Below are 18,215 nucleotides of genomic sequence, written 5' to 3'. Positions count from 1 at the left end.
TAATCCATATAATTTTTAGTGTGAATAATTAAATTTCAGAGGAAAGGATTAGAGGGAGCTAGAGGTGAGAGAGAGAGAGGGGGGGGGGGGAGGGAGAGAGAGGGAGAGGGATTTTCTATGTACAAGTTTGACAGTTCGTTTGCTGATGGAAGGAATGAAATTCATTTCAGAACTGTTGGACTCTTTTGTAATATGCTACCAATCTGACAAATTTACAACATTCAAATACATCCATAGCAAGTAGCATTAAGGTGGCTCACTACACCCTGAAATAGTTCCTCAAATCAGTACGAATTGATTTAATTATTAAAGATATGATGATATACAATAAGTATATATGCCAAAAGGGCAAAAAATATACACATTTGGATGAAAACATGATTTTCAAAAAAACTATTTCAACACATGAATAAAAGACTCTGGGGGTTTTGAACTTGAGATCTGCAGTTCAGCAGTCCAATGCTTTAACAACTGAGCTACGATGATAGACAAACAAATCGATCGATACAAATAATTTCTCAAAACGTATTGTGACGTGGTGTCATACAGAGTTTAAGCTTTAGTGTAGTGAGCTACCTTAAGTCAGTTGTTTCTGATAAGTTCAGATATATTAATTACAAAAACCAGTAGAATATTCTTAATAATTTCCTCAGAGGAAAAAAATCATTCCCTGCATGGTAGCTTTTGAACAAACTACATCTAATTTGTTAAGGTGATCCAGAAGCTTTCTTGATTTGAAATAATAAGCATGTTCATAGAGGCTTGAAGCTGTGATTTGTCATTCTTTATTGAATTTCATATTATCTTACTCGTGAAGGATTTAAAATCAATGAACATTAAATGTCATTGAATATATTTATGTTTGATAGTCTTTGCCTTAGTAGGGCTTGAGCTTGGTTGTGACTTATTTTTTAGTCTAAGAAAGTCAAGAGTTTGATCCCCTGTCTTAATTAAGTGAACTGAGGGATTTTTCTGAATGGTCAATATGGGATAATGGAGTCCGAACCTCTGATTTGAGTGAACTGACTCGATCAGAGGTTTTTTTCTGTACGGTGAACATCGGATGTGGGAACCAGTTCATTAATTTTGAAGGGTCGTCCATAGAGTATACTCAGTGCTGAACGATGAACGCGTAAATGGTGTTGGTTGATATTTTTAAGGAGTCTTTGTTTTTTGGTTCATCCTTTTGATTTGTGTATGGTGGAGTAGAACTTGCAATTGGGGTTTGACCCAGGCAATAAGTCATTCACTGTAGGTTGTATGATTTTTACAATTTACTTTAAAATCACTATATAGTATACTTTTTTGCTACACTTAAACTGACAAATTTAGACTTTGATTAGTTTCTCTAGGAGTTGTGGAATTCCCATTGTCATATTTCTTTAGTGCATAAATTTTGCATTGTGAATTTGTGGAGGACTTGGAATTGGTATTGATCCATAGGAGGTGTCACTCATGATAAGTTTCCCCCCACTATCTCTGTAGTGGAGGTCACATTTGATTGCTAAACCATGCCTGGTCAATTTAAAAGGCAATTTTCATGATAAGAATGGGTCCTATCTGCACGGACTCGTCTTCTGTCACCAGAGAACTATAACCAAGTGGTGACAACGATAAGATACCAAGGTAGATAGAGGAAATAGAATTAGAGGAAACCAGATAGTTGAGATTTATAAGTGAATTTACACACCAACTACAAATAGTTTTAAATGCATGTGATTAGATTAAAGCATTCTAGTTTCTAAGAATTATACTTTATGAAATCTGGGGTGCGAATGTTAACTTAATTCCGTGTATAATTTAATCTTTTGATGAAGCTTCATTTAAAGGTTAATGAATGCAGGTTGTTGACGTTATTGTGGATATCTGAGTCGACGGAAGCGAGGAAGCACTGCATGATTCTAGCTGTTTTATGTCTACAGAGAGGTTTGGAGGATCAAAAAATCATATTCTAGGATGCAGGAGGTGTTTGTGTGAGTCACTCAGGTACAGATCTGCTGAGTCATGGCACTTGTACCTGCTGTTAGCAACCAGGTTGACCTTCGTTGCTGCAAAGCACCTGTACAACATCAGTACAATTCCAGGAGAGATGGTGAAACCATAGAGATGGTTATATTATTTCGATTACAACAATATCATGGCAATCTTGACCCGAACTCCCATTTTTGTCGACCATGATTAGTTTCACGGTAGAGTTATTCGTTGGTGTGCTAGACATTTGCATCCCAATTGTGTAAAGATAAGCAGGTAAAGTTGTCATTGGGATTCACAATATACAAAACTGGGATGCAGTGGCAGCACTGTTTTACAGAGAGACTGACATTCCTGCTCAGCTATGTTGATGCTAATGACAAAGACTGTGATTTTTCTGTGGGTATTAGGCAGATGATACTGATACCGAAATGAAAAAAACCAACATAATGGGTTCTGCTGAACATTACTATGCCACTCAGAATAGTGTTGCTCTTGTTCAGATTGGGCCTTGTGTTTCAGTCACACATGATTTTTATATTGAACATCACTATGCCACTCAGAATAGTGTTGCTCTTGTTCAGATTGGGCCTTGTGTTTCAGTCACACATGATTTTTATATTGAACATCATTATGCCACCCAAAATAGTGTTGCTCTTGTTCAGATTCGGACTTGTGTTTCTGCAGTCACACATGATTTTTATACAGCTCAACATTCAGTTGGGATTGACTACTGTCCGTGTACTTATTATAGTGGAATTCAAATGTCGAGGACACATACAGTCAATATATGCATATATAAATATTAGAATGTACTCGTGGAATATGCTCACGTAAAAAAGGAGTCTGTAAAAGTGTATATAATTGGACAATACCACTTCCTCAAAAATGCATGTTTATCATAAGTACCATTTTGCTAAATGTAAATAAATGAAATATGCAGGGAAAATATGGACGTTTGTTGACATGTGTCTGGCATGGTTATCCACCGTTTCCCTGCGCTTCACTTATGCCTTCTTGCAGACAGCAAAGGGATTGCAAAGAATTTCCATTGTGGGGTGTTCGTGTGATTTTCTTCTTGTGAACAGTGATACAGCACCACTGCAGCTAGAACCTGGGACTTGCATGCCTTATGAAGTGCTTACATACAGGATGACTGCAATGTTATGAATTAAAGCACATTTTAGGAAAGAGGTGGTCATATTTCTGCATGTCCAATGTAAATGAATTCAAATCATTAAGTAAGAATGGAGACTTAACAATATTCATATATTGTCATAAAAGCACAAAGCTCTGTTGTCATAGTCATTTTAATCCTATCTAAAAAGACAATCACTGCATTTTAGCCAAAAGGCCTCTCAGTATGGAACAATGAGATCATTATAGGTCAAATTGATAATACAACATGTTAATAAAACTGGCATGAACTCTGTTCTTGCAAATTCCTTTTTTTTTTTTTTTGCAAACTATTGTAAGAAATGGTGAATTAGGATGATCTGCCTTATTTCAAGGTGCTCCCTTTTTTCTGTGAAACTATATCTAGGGGTTTTGTGTTTGCCATAAAAACAAGGATGATAAAAGTGATATAGGTTTGACCTTCATTCAAACTTCTTATCACATCAGTGAGGTGGAGCATACTGAGAAACCTGTCATAAAAGTGGGGAGGGTGGAGTTCAATAAATGGGAAATAATGCAACTCTAAAATGGTGGCATGGTAATTAGCAATCTAATTAGGGTACATGAGAGGTGACTAGTGAACCAGTCCTTCATTTACTATTTTGTCTGCTTTTGGAATCTTTTATGAAAACTACTAATGTCATCTGTTCATTGATTCCATGGATTCTGTAGTCAAGGGAGGTAACTCTAAGTTAGTGATTTTAAACATTTGTCAACAATTTGCTCTCTATTAGAGGATGTGGACGGGACACCCCACCATCAGTAAGATTTGTTAACAAACGGCAGCAATATACACTGTACCCATCATTTCATGTAGGATATGCTGCGCACCTGCATCACACAGCCAAAATTAATTGGCAGAGGCCATGCTTTAACAGGTGAAACACATTGATATATGATAATGTATTACATCAGAGATACAGGTTATCATGAACTACCCAATCACAGCAGGGTCAGATTTGTAGGAATCTAGTAAAGAATTAGCAGGAAATTCACTTTCTGTAGATTTAAGGGTGTTGTTCAGGAATCGTACTCAGAAAAAATGCAAGGTAACTTTGATAAAACAATTTTCAAAGATGCTTGGATGCTTTGACATGGGCAATTGATTAGATTTTATGTGTGTATGTGGTGTTTTGATGGAGTACTATTAATTAAGATGCCTTTTGAAAGAACTTAAAAGAACTGTATAATTAATGAGTATTTTCTTTATTCTGTGGAAGTAGAGGTTCACACAATGTGTGAAGGAGGAAGAGAATTTCATATACAGTGGCACTGAGATGAGTCTTTTGGAGTTCATATCTTAACAGAATTTGATGTCATTTAGGATGTGGAATGACTATCAAGGTCTCTTTTCCCAAAGATTGTACAGTATGAATTTACAGGAAAGGGATGGAAATAGTTGTTTGCATTAATTGCAACTTGTTAATTCTTACATATTGTAAGTCTGTTTAGCAGTTTTGTACCAATCGGTCTTGAAGAATTTTTTAAGGAGGAATGCTTCACCAAAGAAATTTGATATGGATGAAAAGTGGAGGATATGTACAACAATATTTAGAAGTTGAAAATCTTTCATATTTACTTATTTAGTCAAAAATGCAGTTTTAGTAGAAAATTAAATCTGCATGAGAAAAAAGTATAACTCCTAGCTGCTGGACTCGAAATCGCGATCTATAGATTTGCAATTAACGCATTAACCTACTGAACTGCCCAGCTGAGCAATTAAATCTATACAGAATAGACAAATATTGCCGTTGTGATATTTATATTTCCATTTATGTTTTGAAAGGAATTCATTATAGTCAACCATAATTATCACGACGTAGTATACCTCCTTAAGTCTGTTTATGAGTTTTATATCATTTTCTTGATTTAGTTTATTGATGAAATGATTTGATCAACATGGTGAGATTTTTAAATTTTTGTTGTGAGCTGAGTATATCAGACTGGATTATCCAACTGCACATTTTTTGGTGTACAATTGGTAACAAAAATATTTAGAAGAATTTGTAAATAAGGCATAACTTTGTATTGATTACTTGTCCAATATTTGGGATAAAGTTTGGCACGCATAATCTGCAACACAGGACAGCTTGCTTAAAGAAAATTTAGATGAATATTAGACCATATTATATTTCATAAATTAAGTTAAAGAATATTTTTTTTTTGTATATAGGGTCTCAGAGTTAAATGAATCAATGACATACGATTTTACTCATTTTAAACCATCTGTTTCCAATTTTTATTTTTTTAAAATTGATTTTTCATTGAGGAATTATTGTTGAATATACACACTTCAAATGAATGTTTTTCTGTTCATATCAACTCAATCAAAGCATGTGTACAAGTTAGAAAACATCTGTAGTATATAAATCAAATTCGAATAAGAATATGAATTTTATCATTTAGAGATGCCTATACATTGAAAATTCGATGAAGTTCAATTGGACTGAATAATGTACTGTGAACAGCTGTGGTCAAGTTTGTAAAAAGGTATATATTTTATAGGAAAGGGCCTGATCTAGATATGTGAAGCCAAAATCAATCCAGCATTCTTTATCTGAATGAAATCTTCAGAAAATCTTATTGAGCTTGTAAATATGGATTAGGGAGAAATGAAAAAATGATTTTTTTAATACAAAAAGCATTAGTGCTTTCTATCGCTGAAGAATGTATGAAGCATGAAGTTGGTTTAACAACCCAAGTCGTACATGCATGTTTTTGCCATCAATATTGGCTCATGGGAAAAAATAAATTCAGAATTACCTCATCTGTAAACAAAATGATGCAATGAGGTAGGGAAAACTGTAAAACAAAGAAATGCATAGGAGATTTTATTTATCTACATGGCAGTGAATAAGTAGCCCAGGGTAGGCTGTGATTAAATTGTGTATTCATATGTTCAGATCTGTTGTTCTATTCTTGTCAATGCACTTTGGTAGAAAATATGATGAAGGGATCCAAACAAAATAATGTTTTTTCACTGAGTGCATCTTTACCAAAGATGATTGCTGATATTTAAAAATCTTTTTGTTCTCAAAGTAATACCACTGTATTTACAAATCAATCCATCTCTTGATGAAATGAACAGAAAGACTGACTTATAATTACTCACAAGAGACACTTGTTCATTAATTGGAAAGTGAAAATTGGAAGGTCATTCATTTCATATTTGAGTATGCCTTTGTGGATTCTATGTATTAAATGTGTATAGAATTCCAATACTCCTCAGTGGTATATGCCCAGTGAGATTGCAGGTTCTATTACATCACTCGGGCTTTTCCCAGCTCTGTGATTTCTTTCTTAGCTCTGTGTCTCCTGTTCCATCTTTTGTATCACCCAGCGATTAACTGTTGTTGGCAAAAGATAAGATCTTGATTGGATCAGTTTCACAATAGTTCATCCTTGAGGGTGATCGATATTGATTCTGAAACACATCCCTATCATTACCAGAGCACCAACTAGTATATTGTCATCAGAGGAGCACACTATAATGTCAGGCAGTTGTGGTCATAAATTCACACTTGGACACCATGATACATGTACAATCTTTTTTATTGCATTTATACTAGAGAAGGTCTTTAAAATTTGGACATTAAATCTGTATATTGTATTTTTTCCAATATGCTTTAAATACTAACTTCAGAGTCCAGGTAATGACATTTCAATTTTTTGGATAAAGAACCATTTCTCTTGTTGAAAATAGACTTACTGACCAATTAGGAAGGAAAATATCATTATTTTTAATTGGTCCATTAGGAAATGTGCAGAACCAAGGGGACAGCAGATCATTGTGTAGAACTATTATTCAGTATTCCAACACAAGCTATGATGAGGTGTCTGTTAATGTCTACATAAATTGTCGCATTGGTATCGCAGTAGACAGTTATTGAATAAACCTAAGGTGTGGTTTTTGGTTTCTATGGAAATATGACCATTCTGCTCTTTTTTTAAAGAGTTCACGTGTTTCAAGCACATACACATGAATATTAGCAATGAATATGCTTTCTGAAATTATTTTACTGCCAAGTTCTCAAAGATGTTGCTTAAAAATGATCGGTACATAGGAACAGCAGAGAGACTCTTCATCTCAGGAAAGACTGGGGAAGAATGCAGGGTGGCATCAAGTAACAGAACAGGGATATCCTTTCCTATAGAAACTTCCTTAATTGCATGTTTGGTTTCATGTGTTGCATGAAAAAGAAAAATCTATAACTGCAATCAGTACTTTTCCTAATTCCTCACTTCTTGTCTGTTGATCTGAGATACAGAATTAATTTCACAGCATGGAATTTCTTGATTGGAGAAAATCGGCAGTGATGAGGCACATTCCATGGCATAAGGGGGATTTCCACCTTTGGCTGCTACAGGAGAATTGAAGGGTTCAATTCAGGTCACCCGTTTATTTATTTACGTTGTTAATTGGGGGGGCTCTTACAAATATTATCATTTAGTTCAAAGACCAGGCAGAAGTCACAAGTTTATCCATATCAAGTTTTAATGGCTTACAGATTTTTGAACTTTGGAAGTGCTATTTGCATCATGCTGTGCCATTTTTTCCAAACTCTTTTCTGTGTTTTGCATAGGAAACATGGAAATTGACATGTGTTCATTACATGAATTCATATAGTATTACCTTTAAGCTTGACTTATTTCAGCAACATGCAGGCATAAACATATGATTTTTAAAAAGAAAATATGTATGATAAGTTTGTATTTGAGGTTGTTTTTTTTTAAATAATCAAGAACTACATGTCCTGGACCCAGTTGCACAAAGCTTAGTTAACTTTAACAGACAGTTAACTTTTATATTTATATAGTGATAACTAGATGTTAACTGTCAGTTAAAGTTAACTAACTTTTGTGTAACTGGGTCCCTGATATTTGTTTTCAGATAAACCAATGGTACGTACTGATCATTGTGTTTTGTTTGGTGATGTAGTGAATAGATAAGTTATACATGTATTACATATATATACACCAGTATGCAGAGCAACCCTTCTATTGAATTTATGCTCACGGCAGGTGTGACTGGTCGACAGGGGATGCTTACTCCTCCTAGGCACCTGATCCCACCTTTAGTATATCCAGGGGTCCGTGTTTGCTCAACTCTCTATTTTCTATTCCTTACAGGAGCTATGAGATTGATCACTGCTCATTATCTTCACCTTTCATCCCTTTATAATTCAAACAAACTTAGAGGAAGCTATTCTTTACATACATACATTTATGTCATTAAGTATACTGTGAGTGCTTGTTTAACTTGGATTTGATTTGATATTATTTGCAACTATACATAAGTTAACCCATAACAATAGAGATTTTGCAGTATAATTGCTTCAATAGTTGAAGTTGTCTTTTGCCAAAGGCGCTAAAAGGAGTAGACCACTAAATGTAATGTACCTTTCATTAGCCATTGACTCATTTTTCAAATGAAAAATGTTAATTGCTTAAAATTTAAGAATCTATGTCCAAGTGTTTATCAAGCTCAGATATCTCTGTCAGCCTGAGGAGTTTCGAGAGTTTTCTTCCGAAGTCAGTATTGAACATTGCAATGCCAGCCATCAAAAAGAGAAGTAGTATTGATTTAAAATATTATCCTTTTATTGGGTCATGCAACTGAATATTTCTGTCATGTTTTCTGTGCTGGTATTTTGTGTAAGTGATTTAAGAAACTGGGTCTGTGTTCCCAGCCACGTAAAACGTCATTGATTCTGATTGTCCCCCCATTGATTTCTTCCCGGGAATGGCAAGCAGCCATATCAAGGGCTCCACAGATTTTGTGGTAGCTTTTTTTTTCCATGTCAATTTTCAAAGGAATGATTTTAGTTTAATGATTCACTTTGAATGTAGATTTTTTAATTACAGTATTGCCAATTTTGAAATCAATACTTTCTGACGTGGTAGCCAGGAGGAAAATTGATGCGGCATTGATGAGCCATCACTGCTAATGGCTATATTAAGGCTGCCGTTATCTAAGTAATGGTATTGAAAATTAATGTTCAGAACACCATTGACAGGATGTCCTATTGTAAAAAAAAAAAGTTAAATTGCACTGACAAAAGCCTCTGACATTTAGCATCCCAGAGGGGAAGGTATCAGGATCTGCTTTTGACATGAATGCCTCACTCTGCTTAAAATCACATCTCTGTAAATGAAAGACCTGGCTATATAATTTCTGTCTTGATTTCTTGTTCTAGTAGTAGGATGGCAGACACCCTGAATTTTACTGATACTCTCTCTCTCTCTGTTTCTGTCTCTATCTCTCTCTTATATTTTGGGAAACAGATCGGAAGTTGAGGAAGAAACCTATAATGAACAAATTGATCACCCAGGAGAAACCCATCATTTGACCTTTAAGTGATGTCTTATAAGTAAAATTAACGAGTTTGTGATTGCAAGCGCTATTCTTCATCAGACTATGGAATTCATTTAGAAGTAACAAATACTAATGGCATTGATCAGGCAAATTGAAGCACTACCATCAGAATGTGTGGCTTCATCAATATCACTGTAGAGCACCTGCAGAATGGTTGTCAACATATCTAGTTTATGAATATCAGTGTAAAGCACAGACAGAATGGTTGTCAACCTACCTAGTTTATGAATATCAGTGTAGAGCACCTACAGAATGGTTGTCAACATATCTAGTTTATGAATATCAGTGTAAAGCACATACAGAATGGTTGTCAACCTACCTAGTTTATGAATATCAGTGTAGAGCACCTACAGAATGGTTGTCAACATATCTAGTTTATGAATATCAGTGTAGAGCACCTACAGATTGGTTGTCAAATTAACCTACCTAGTAATAGTTTATGAATATCAGTGTAGAGCACCTACAGAATGGTTGTCAACCTATCTAGTTTATGAATATCAGTGTAGAGCACCTGCAGAATGGTTGTCAATCTATCTAGTTTATGAATATCAGTGTAGAGCACCTGCAGAATGGTTGTCAACCTACCTAGTTTATGAATATCAGTGTAGAGCACCTACAGAATGGTTGTCAACCTATCTAGTTTATGAATATCAGTGTAGAGCACCTGCAGAATGGTTGTCAACCTACCTAGTTTATGAATATCAGTGTAAAGCACCTACAGAATGGTTGTCAACCTATCTAGTTTATGAATATCAGTGTAGAGCACCTACAGAATGGTTGTCAACCTATCTAGTTTATGAATATCAGTGTAAAGCACCTACAGAATGGTTGTCAACCTATCTAGTTTATGAATATCAGTGTAGAGCACCTGCAGAATGGTTGTCAATCTATCTAGTTTATGAATATCAGTGTGGAGCACCTACAGAATGGTTGTCAACCTATCTAGTTTATGAATATCAGTGTAGAGCACCTGCAGAATGGTTGTCAACCTATCTAGTTTAGATTTGGTATTGATTGTTTTCCTTTTCCTCTGTGTCCATTTCTTACGATTAGACAGTTTTCTGATGTCACTATAGACAGCTTTTTGATGTCACTAGATAGTTTTCTGATGTGACTATATATATATAGACAACTTTCTGATGTCACTAGACAGTTTTCTTATGTCATTTAATGTTTTTCTGATGTCACGAGACAGTTTTCTGATGTCACTAGACAGTTTTCTGATGTCGCTAGACAGTTTTCTGATGTCACTTAACGATTTTCTGATGTCACTTAATGATTTTCTGATGTCATGTAGACAGTTTTCTGATGTTTCTATAGTCAGTTTTCTGATGTCACGTAGACAGTTTTCTGATGTCACTATAGTCAGTTTTCTGATGTCACTATAGGTAGTTTTCTGATGTCACTATAGTCAGTTTTCTGATGTCACTATAGACAGTTTTCTGATGTCACTTAATGGTTTTCTGATGTCACGTAGACAGTTTTCTGATGTCACTATAGTCAGTTTTCTGATGTCACTATAGGTAGTTTTCTGATGTCACTATAGTTAGTTTTCTGATGTCACTATAGTCAGTTTTCTAATGTCACTATAGTCAGTTTTCTGATGTCACTATAGTCAGTTTTCTGATGTCACTATAGACAGTTTTCTGATGTCACTTAATGGTTTTCTGATGTCACGTAGACAGTTTTCTGATGTCACTATAGTCAGTTTTCTGATGTCATGTAAACAATTTTCTGATGTCATTTAACAGAAGTCTGATGTTGTAATGTGTTCAGAGGTTTTGGTAGCCATGTTTTGAAGTCTTTGCAACATGTTGGCATCATAATGTTATTGAATGATAATTATGTTTTTGTAAGCATCTGAATAAATTGTATAGTTTCAGGAAATTACTAGTAAGAGCATTGTTTTGGTATAATTTTCAGTAGATAAGTCAATTAAAGAACAACATTTTCATGTACATAACATATGGTAACTGACATGTAGCAGAGGGTTGAAACTAGGTTAGAGCATCATGGGCAATATCAATCCAGTTTGACTTACAGAATTGTCATGGTCGCAAACTATTATCTACCTTCGATGTAGTTGCAGGAAGATTTGAAATGCATGTTTGCAACCGTTATTCTCATTTTAATATAAATCTTGGTCAACCCAGACCATTTCAACTGAAATTATATGCCAGATTAAAGAATTGACAGACCAAAGTCAGATGAAAAAGTCAGAGCAAAAGAACTCGTTCCCATTAGATAGTCTTGCACAACAGTATATAGTACAAGATACTTGTACATAAGAAATATGTGTGTGACTTTGAGATAGAAAATAATGATTATGGGGCAGTGATCCCAAGATAATATATATTCAGAGCACTACAAAATTCAGAACAATTCTTTGTATTTTCCTTCTTGTATTCTTGGTCTAACCCAAACAGCCAGTTTGAATTCAAGTACCGGTAACTAAACATTTTGTAGCTGTCATTCATTGATACACAGATTAAGGTTCAACCAGGTCCAGAATTGAACCAGATTTGAAGCTTCATACACAACATGGTCACATGGACACACCGAAGAACACTGATGAAGTGCCAAAGGAATCTAACTTGATGTCTCAGATTCATGTGCATAGAATTGCATTAGATCTAATCCCTCCAGATTTTGAATTAATTTCATTTAATTGAAGAATTAAGTAAGATTGATTGATTTTATATTGTTTAACGTCCCTCTCGAGAATATTTCACTCGTATGGAGACGTCGCCATTGCCGGTGAAGGGCTGCAAAATTTAGGCCTTTTCTTGGTGCTTATGGCCTATGAGCAGGAAGGGATCTTTATCGTGACACGGGACCTCGGTTTTTGCCGTCTCATCCGAAGGACCGCCCTTTTTAGTCGGCGCTTATGACAAGAAAGGGGTACTTAGGACCTATTCTAACCCGAGGAGGGGGGGGGGGATACTAAGGACCTATTCTAACCCGGACCCCTGAATTAAGTAAGAAGAAGCCTGAAAGTTCTACAATGTAGATTCTATGGAGAGAATCTGGACTTTTACTAAGCCATAGAATCCCACTGGTTTACTAACTTCAAATGATAATGGATGTTATTGGTGGTTGCATGGAAGCGAACCTCACAAACTCAGTCCAGTGTATCATACAACAACCTTGGTCAGGCATACATAATGTATTCAGTCAATAACCTATAACTATCACATAACAAATAGTGGGCAACATTAGGAGATGGCTAATGGTCAATATTATGTGATTGTAGGTAATATTACCAAACATTTGAAATTGGTTATTATAAGACAGTTAATAGTTTTGATTGAGGAGATGACAGTGCTACAGTTTAAAGTTTTAGAATAGCAGGGCTTCAAGAGGAGCCTTCTTGAATGATATCAATAACAAACTGCTTAAAAGAACCTAATGCTGCTCATGTTAACACAATGTTTACAGAAAAAAATGAAGTGGTTTTTGCAGCAGTGGAGTCCTTTTAGTACACAACATGAAGGATAATATATAAGTGATAATGTGAATTAGTGTGCAATATTTACAGTGTGCTTTACAGTCCACAGTATATCATTTATGGAATCTGTACCAAAAAATCGTTAAAATTCCCTTGGTTCAGACTAAGATTTGTATTCTTTTAAAAGAAATCAACATGATAGTGTATTCAAAGCAGTTGATACAATCCTTCAACATCAAACTAAAGAGACCTTATTCATAGCTGTGTACCTAATGATAGGTTGCATATTTCTGGGCCGTAGTAGAATAGAAATAAAGTTTGTTTTCATGGAAATGTTTGAAATATGAAAGCATCTGTTTTATATTTCAAAACAACATTTCTCTACCTCAAAAGTTATCCTGCAACACGCACGAAAAACGCTATATCTTTATTTCTTAATTCAAATATGCTACTAGTGCTATTAAACAACAATTGTCCATTGGAATCAAACTCCTGATCAGTATAATTAGACACATAATTCATTTAGCCAGAATGAACAGTTTAATTAATGTACCTATTAATTAATGTATAAATCCACATTGTGACTTATACCATTCAAGATAACATTTTCACATGTTGTTGACAGCTTTATTTGAAATTAATGATTTTATAGACCATTTTCAATGTAATTACCAAATCATTTCTAATTAAATGAACTACAATACTGGGAGCATAGAAAATATTGAAACTGATGAATTTAGGAATACATTTTTATTGTATCTATAATACATTTGTTTCCTAGTGATAGTTTTTGTCTTGAAATTGACTTGTGAAAAGCATGCCATTTGAAGGTTGAATTACATGATTGTAGACATGTTTTATAATTGATTGCAAAGATGAAGTTTTGAGTTACAGACTCCTAGACTTCTATTATCCATGGTTTAGCAAATGCTACCATGGAAACATATTCCATTATTGAATATTTAGTCTACTTGAAAACCTGGTGAGTGTTTTAACAGAGTTAGACTCCTGAAGTGGAAATTTGGTTCTTTAGAAGAGGGGAGAACAAAAAAGACAGCAGGTGTCAATTTCCTGTCATGAAGTTTTACCCAAGAACTAAAATATTGATCATGAGCTTTAGGGTTTTATCCCCCGCGTGCGAGTGCGAAGATTTGCTGTGATCGAATGTGACAAGAATTTACTTATATCTGCACGCAATTATGACAAAAAACAGCTAAGCTCCAATCATGTCAAATAGATGTGACAATAACGAAATTTTGCAAACACGACACTGACAGTGCCGTCAAACTTCCTCTGCTGTTTTATTTGGGAGGGAAGGGGGGGGGGGGTATGAAGGTGGTTGGGGTGTATTACTTTCATAGTAATTAACTTTTGATATTTACCTACATGTGATTGTCATTCTTTTAAAACTGGTTTAAAGGAGAAAGTCTTTAAAATCGTATGACCATCATTAAGCAGATTCTAGGTATCTGTTAGCAGATATGTAGTTATAATTTTGTGGGGTGGGAATAATATTACTCATGTAAAAATAAGATGTATTGATCGGGTGTGGTGCAGCAATTGTGAAGTACATATAGGTATGCTAGACATCAGTTAATATCGAGAACGTTTGCCTCAAAACCCAGATTCTCACTAATTCAAAACATTACCCCATCTCCATTGAAAATCTATATAGTAATCCCAAAAAGAGTAAAGGACTTATCTTTATATAATGTATTGGTCTAATTATGGCATGTATTCTGGGAACATGAATCTACATCCAGCTGCAGTATGTTAAATCAATGTCTGCTGGATGTCTCTCCTGGGAAAGGTTGGAGATTGCTGGTGGTGGAGGTGATAATTGATTTATGATATGGTAATTTTCCTGTGTTTTCCTGCTAGGATCAGCTCCGAACACAGAGCAGACATGGTGTCAATCTCATCATTGGAAAGTGATCTGTTGAGTCCATAAAACGGATGGTTAATGCCAAAGAGTTGAGCTAATCAAAGTCAGACGAATGTTTGATCTGGCTTCTTCTTTATAGGAAGAATTTCCTGTTACAAATAAGGAGAAATTTGAAAAATTTTCATGTGAGGAAATCTCATGTGGAAATGTATAGATGGTATATATGAAAGTAGAACACAATTCTTATATCTCTCTCAATGGTAGCTATACTTGTACATGTACCCATATTAATCCCGATCACCAGAATTCAGGCCATCGAAAACAAGCGTTTTTTCTTGTTGCCTAATTGTCAATTGGGCTATAATGTGCTATCCTCCCTATTATATAGAGAAAAATTCAGTGGTCAAGAGTTCAAGCCCAGCCTGGGGCAGAAGTGGGTATCCCGAACATGGTAAATGTCGAGTGGTTTATGTGTTGAATATTTTTCTTCACTGAGGGCAGTTATGTTAGGTAAATATGTATAATAAGAGAAATGCATATATTGAGCATGATTCTCATCCAACAACGACTGACTCACAAATCTTATTGAAAAGGTAGAGTGTGGCACAGTATTCGTAGGAAATATTTCTTCTTTTAAACTGGGTTAGATGGTCAAGTGGATTGAATGTGCTGTCCAACCTTCTAGGATGAACTTTTCTGTCCATTTAATACTGCAGAATATATTCCACTACAGTGAGTTTGTGTGGTAAGTCGGCACAGTAGTGAGAATCGGGACTAATTTACACTAATGGGCCCACTTGAATTGGTTTCACTGACTATATGTCTCTACTGGTGATACATTTGAGTTGTTTTGTGACATGGTAATGTTATCTTTAGAGTATAGGCTTGCTGGTTGCTGTTTTTGAATGGATATGAATGTGTTTGGGATGACACACATTTTTCGGGAGCCACTTGATATGTTTAGGTGGCAGGGGACAGTTTCTTTGGTTTTGAAACATGTGGATAGGGGGTATACACCAAAGTCAGATTATGACAGACTAATGAAAAATCATATTTCCCTTTTATGTCAATACTTGTATTTCATATTAGTGTAGTTAATAAATTATGACCCTAAATTACATGTAATCTATAAATACTGGTGCTGGTGCACAAAACATGCTCTGAGCAGGTTCCCCTTTTTTGCTTTGATTTTCCCTCATTTGGGCTAATCCGCACCACCCCCACACCATCACAGTACCAAACATGGGGATTTAGACACTGTGCACAATCAAGAACCCTATCTGCCCTTCTCAAAAATCTACCTCTCATATGGGGCCATCCACCTTCCCTCACAGCTACAGACCTTTTGCTAGACCCTGCATGTTTTCACCGGAATTTCTTCAGCAACTGACCACGTGTCTTAGTTTCGTATTTGCACCCATCTATATGCTAGGAATCATGGTGACACCTACATGTTGTATATCAACATTTTTACTAAGCACTCAGCTACATTTGACATGCATCCTAAAATTATTGTATACATTTTTACACATGTAATATCACTTCAAATACAGGGTAATTCCATTTTTTGAAAAAGTTGACCGGGCCTACAGTGCGAAACTGTCCCCTGCTACCTTTAAGAATTCTGACATCTCATGTCATTGACGTCAACTCCCATTTTTGACAAATCTGACTTATTCTGAGTGAAACTACACCAATACATCATGTCGACCGCCCTAAATGTGTACGCAATAAAATTATTTAAAAACCCTACATTTCTGTGTATGATGTTGTCATTTTAGAGTGATGAGAGTGTTCGAGTAAGATCCCTGTGCCTAACAAATAATATTACAAGTATATTGTATCTATGGTAAAAGTGACCTTATATGTGGTGCTACATGCTGAACATGTAATCATGAGAACCTGTGTAGAAAATGATGGATTAGAGAGAGATAAAGGGACATAACTGCTCTTAAAATCAAGAAAATTTCCAACTTCACTGTCTACTTCTTTACATACTGTATATGTATAGATCTGAAATATGCTCTAATTAAGTAAACAACTCCCCAACAAGATTTTGAATACCTGTTCTCTTCTTACATTCTATTCTATGCCATCCTAATAGTGAAAACTAAAGATTCATGCAATTCAGTCAAATGTCAAAGGGGAGGTGGCTTGTTTACAAGTACCACCCATAAATGAGAAAATGGTGTTAACTGTGTTTTTTGTGTACAAAATGTCTCTAAAATGACTTATTTCTCTATCTGCAAGTATTTTTTCATAAATATGTATCATGGTGCTGAGAAGAAATGTGATCTACTGTACCTGAGACCTGCCAATCAGTACAATTTGTTAATTACATGTAGAACATGTAAAACTACATGTCATCTATGTAAAAAGAATACACAGTATATGAAGTACCCCAAATAACATTATTTTAACCACTAAGCTTATTTACATGTACTTACATGTCACTATGATACTTGACCAGATTCTGGTTTTCCATAGTACTAAAGCATAGCTTACCCCCCTTGACTCTGTTGTCTACCATTGTGACACTAATGTGATACATCTATTGAAATAAGGGGTTGTATTACATATCTAATACATTTATCTTGATAATATTAATGAAATTGACTGAATTCCATGGGTTTCAAAAAATGCCATTCTCTTAAAGGTGGCAGGGGACAGTTTCTTTGGTTTTGAAACATGTGGATAGGGGGTATACACCAAAGTCAGATTATGACAGACTAATGAAAAATCATATTTCCCTTTTATGTCAATACTTGTATTTCATATTAGTGTAGTTAATAAATTATGACCCTAAATTACATGTAATCTATAAATACTGGTGCTGGTGCACAAAACATGCTCTGAGCAGGTTCCCCTTTTTTGCTTTGATTTTCCCTCATTTGGGCTAATCCGCACCACCCCCACACCATCACAGTACCAAACATGGGGATTTAGACACTGTGCACAATCAAGAACCCTATCTGCCCTTCTCAAAAATCTACCTCTCATATGGGGCCATCCACCTTCCCTCACAGCTACAGACCTTTTGCTAGACCCTGCATGTTTTCACCGGAATTTCTTCAGCAACTGACCACGTGTCTTAGTTTCGTATTTGCACCCATCTATATGCTAGGAATCATGGTGACACCTACATGTTGTATATCAACATTTTTACTAAGCACTCAGCTACATTTGACATGCATCCTAAAATTATTGTATACATTTTTACACATGTAATATCACTTCAAATACAGGGTAATTCCATTTTTTGAAAAAGTTGACCGGGCCTACAGTGCGAAACTGTCCCCTGCTACCTTTAAGAATTCTGACATCTCATGTCATTGACGTCAACTCCCATTTTTGACAAA

At 35.3% G+C, this 18,215-nt stretch overlaps 1 protein-coding gene across 8 annotated transcripts in view; it reads left to right on the top strand.

Annotated features, from left to right (window-relative positions):
- Positions 1 to 18,215, top strand: part of LOC125683264 (poly(rC)-binding protein 3-like) — a 79,333-nt gene that overhangs the window by 16,383 nt on the left and 44,735 nt on the right. Inside the window, exon 1 of one of the 8 annotated variants that reach the window (XM_056140576.1) lies at positions 12,030 to 15,820. The exons of the other annotated variants lie outside the window; for them this stretch is intronic. The gene's annotated coding sequence lies outside the window, so the exon portion shown is untranslated. Of the gene's footprint in view, positions 1 to 12,029; positions 15,821 to 18,215 lie in introns of those variants that run through there. 8 annotated transcript variants of the gene reach the window in all.

Source organism: Ostrea edulis, chromosome 6 (assembly GCF_947568905.1).
Source record: "Ostrea edulis chromosome 6, xbOstEdul1.1, whole genome shotgun sequence".
In the NCBI taxonomy this organism is placed as follows: Eukaryota; Metazoa; Mollusca; class Bivalvia; order Ostreida; family Ostreidae; genus Ostrea; species Ostrea edulis.
Note: the sequence above shows the minus strand (reverse complement) of the source record. Positions and strands in the feature narration are given on the sequence as shown.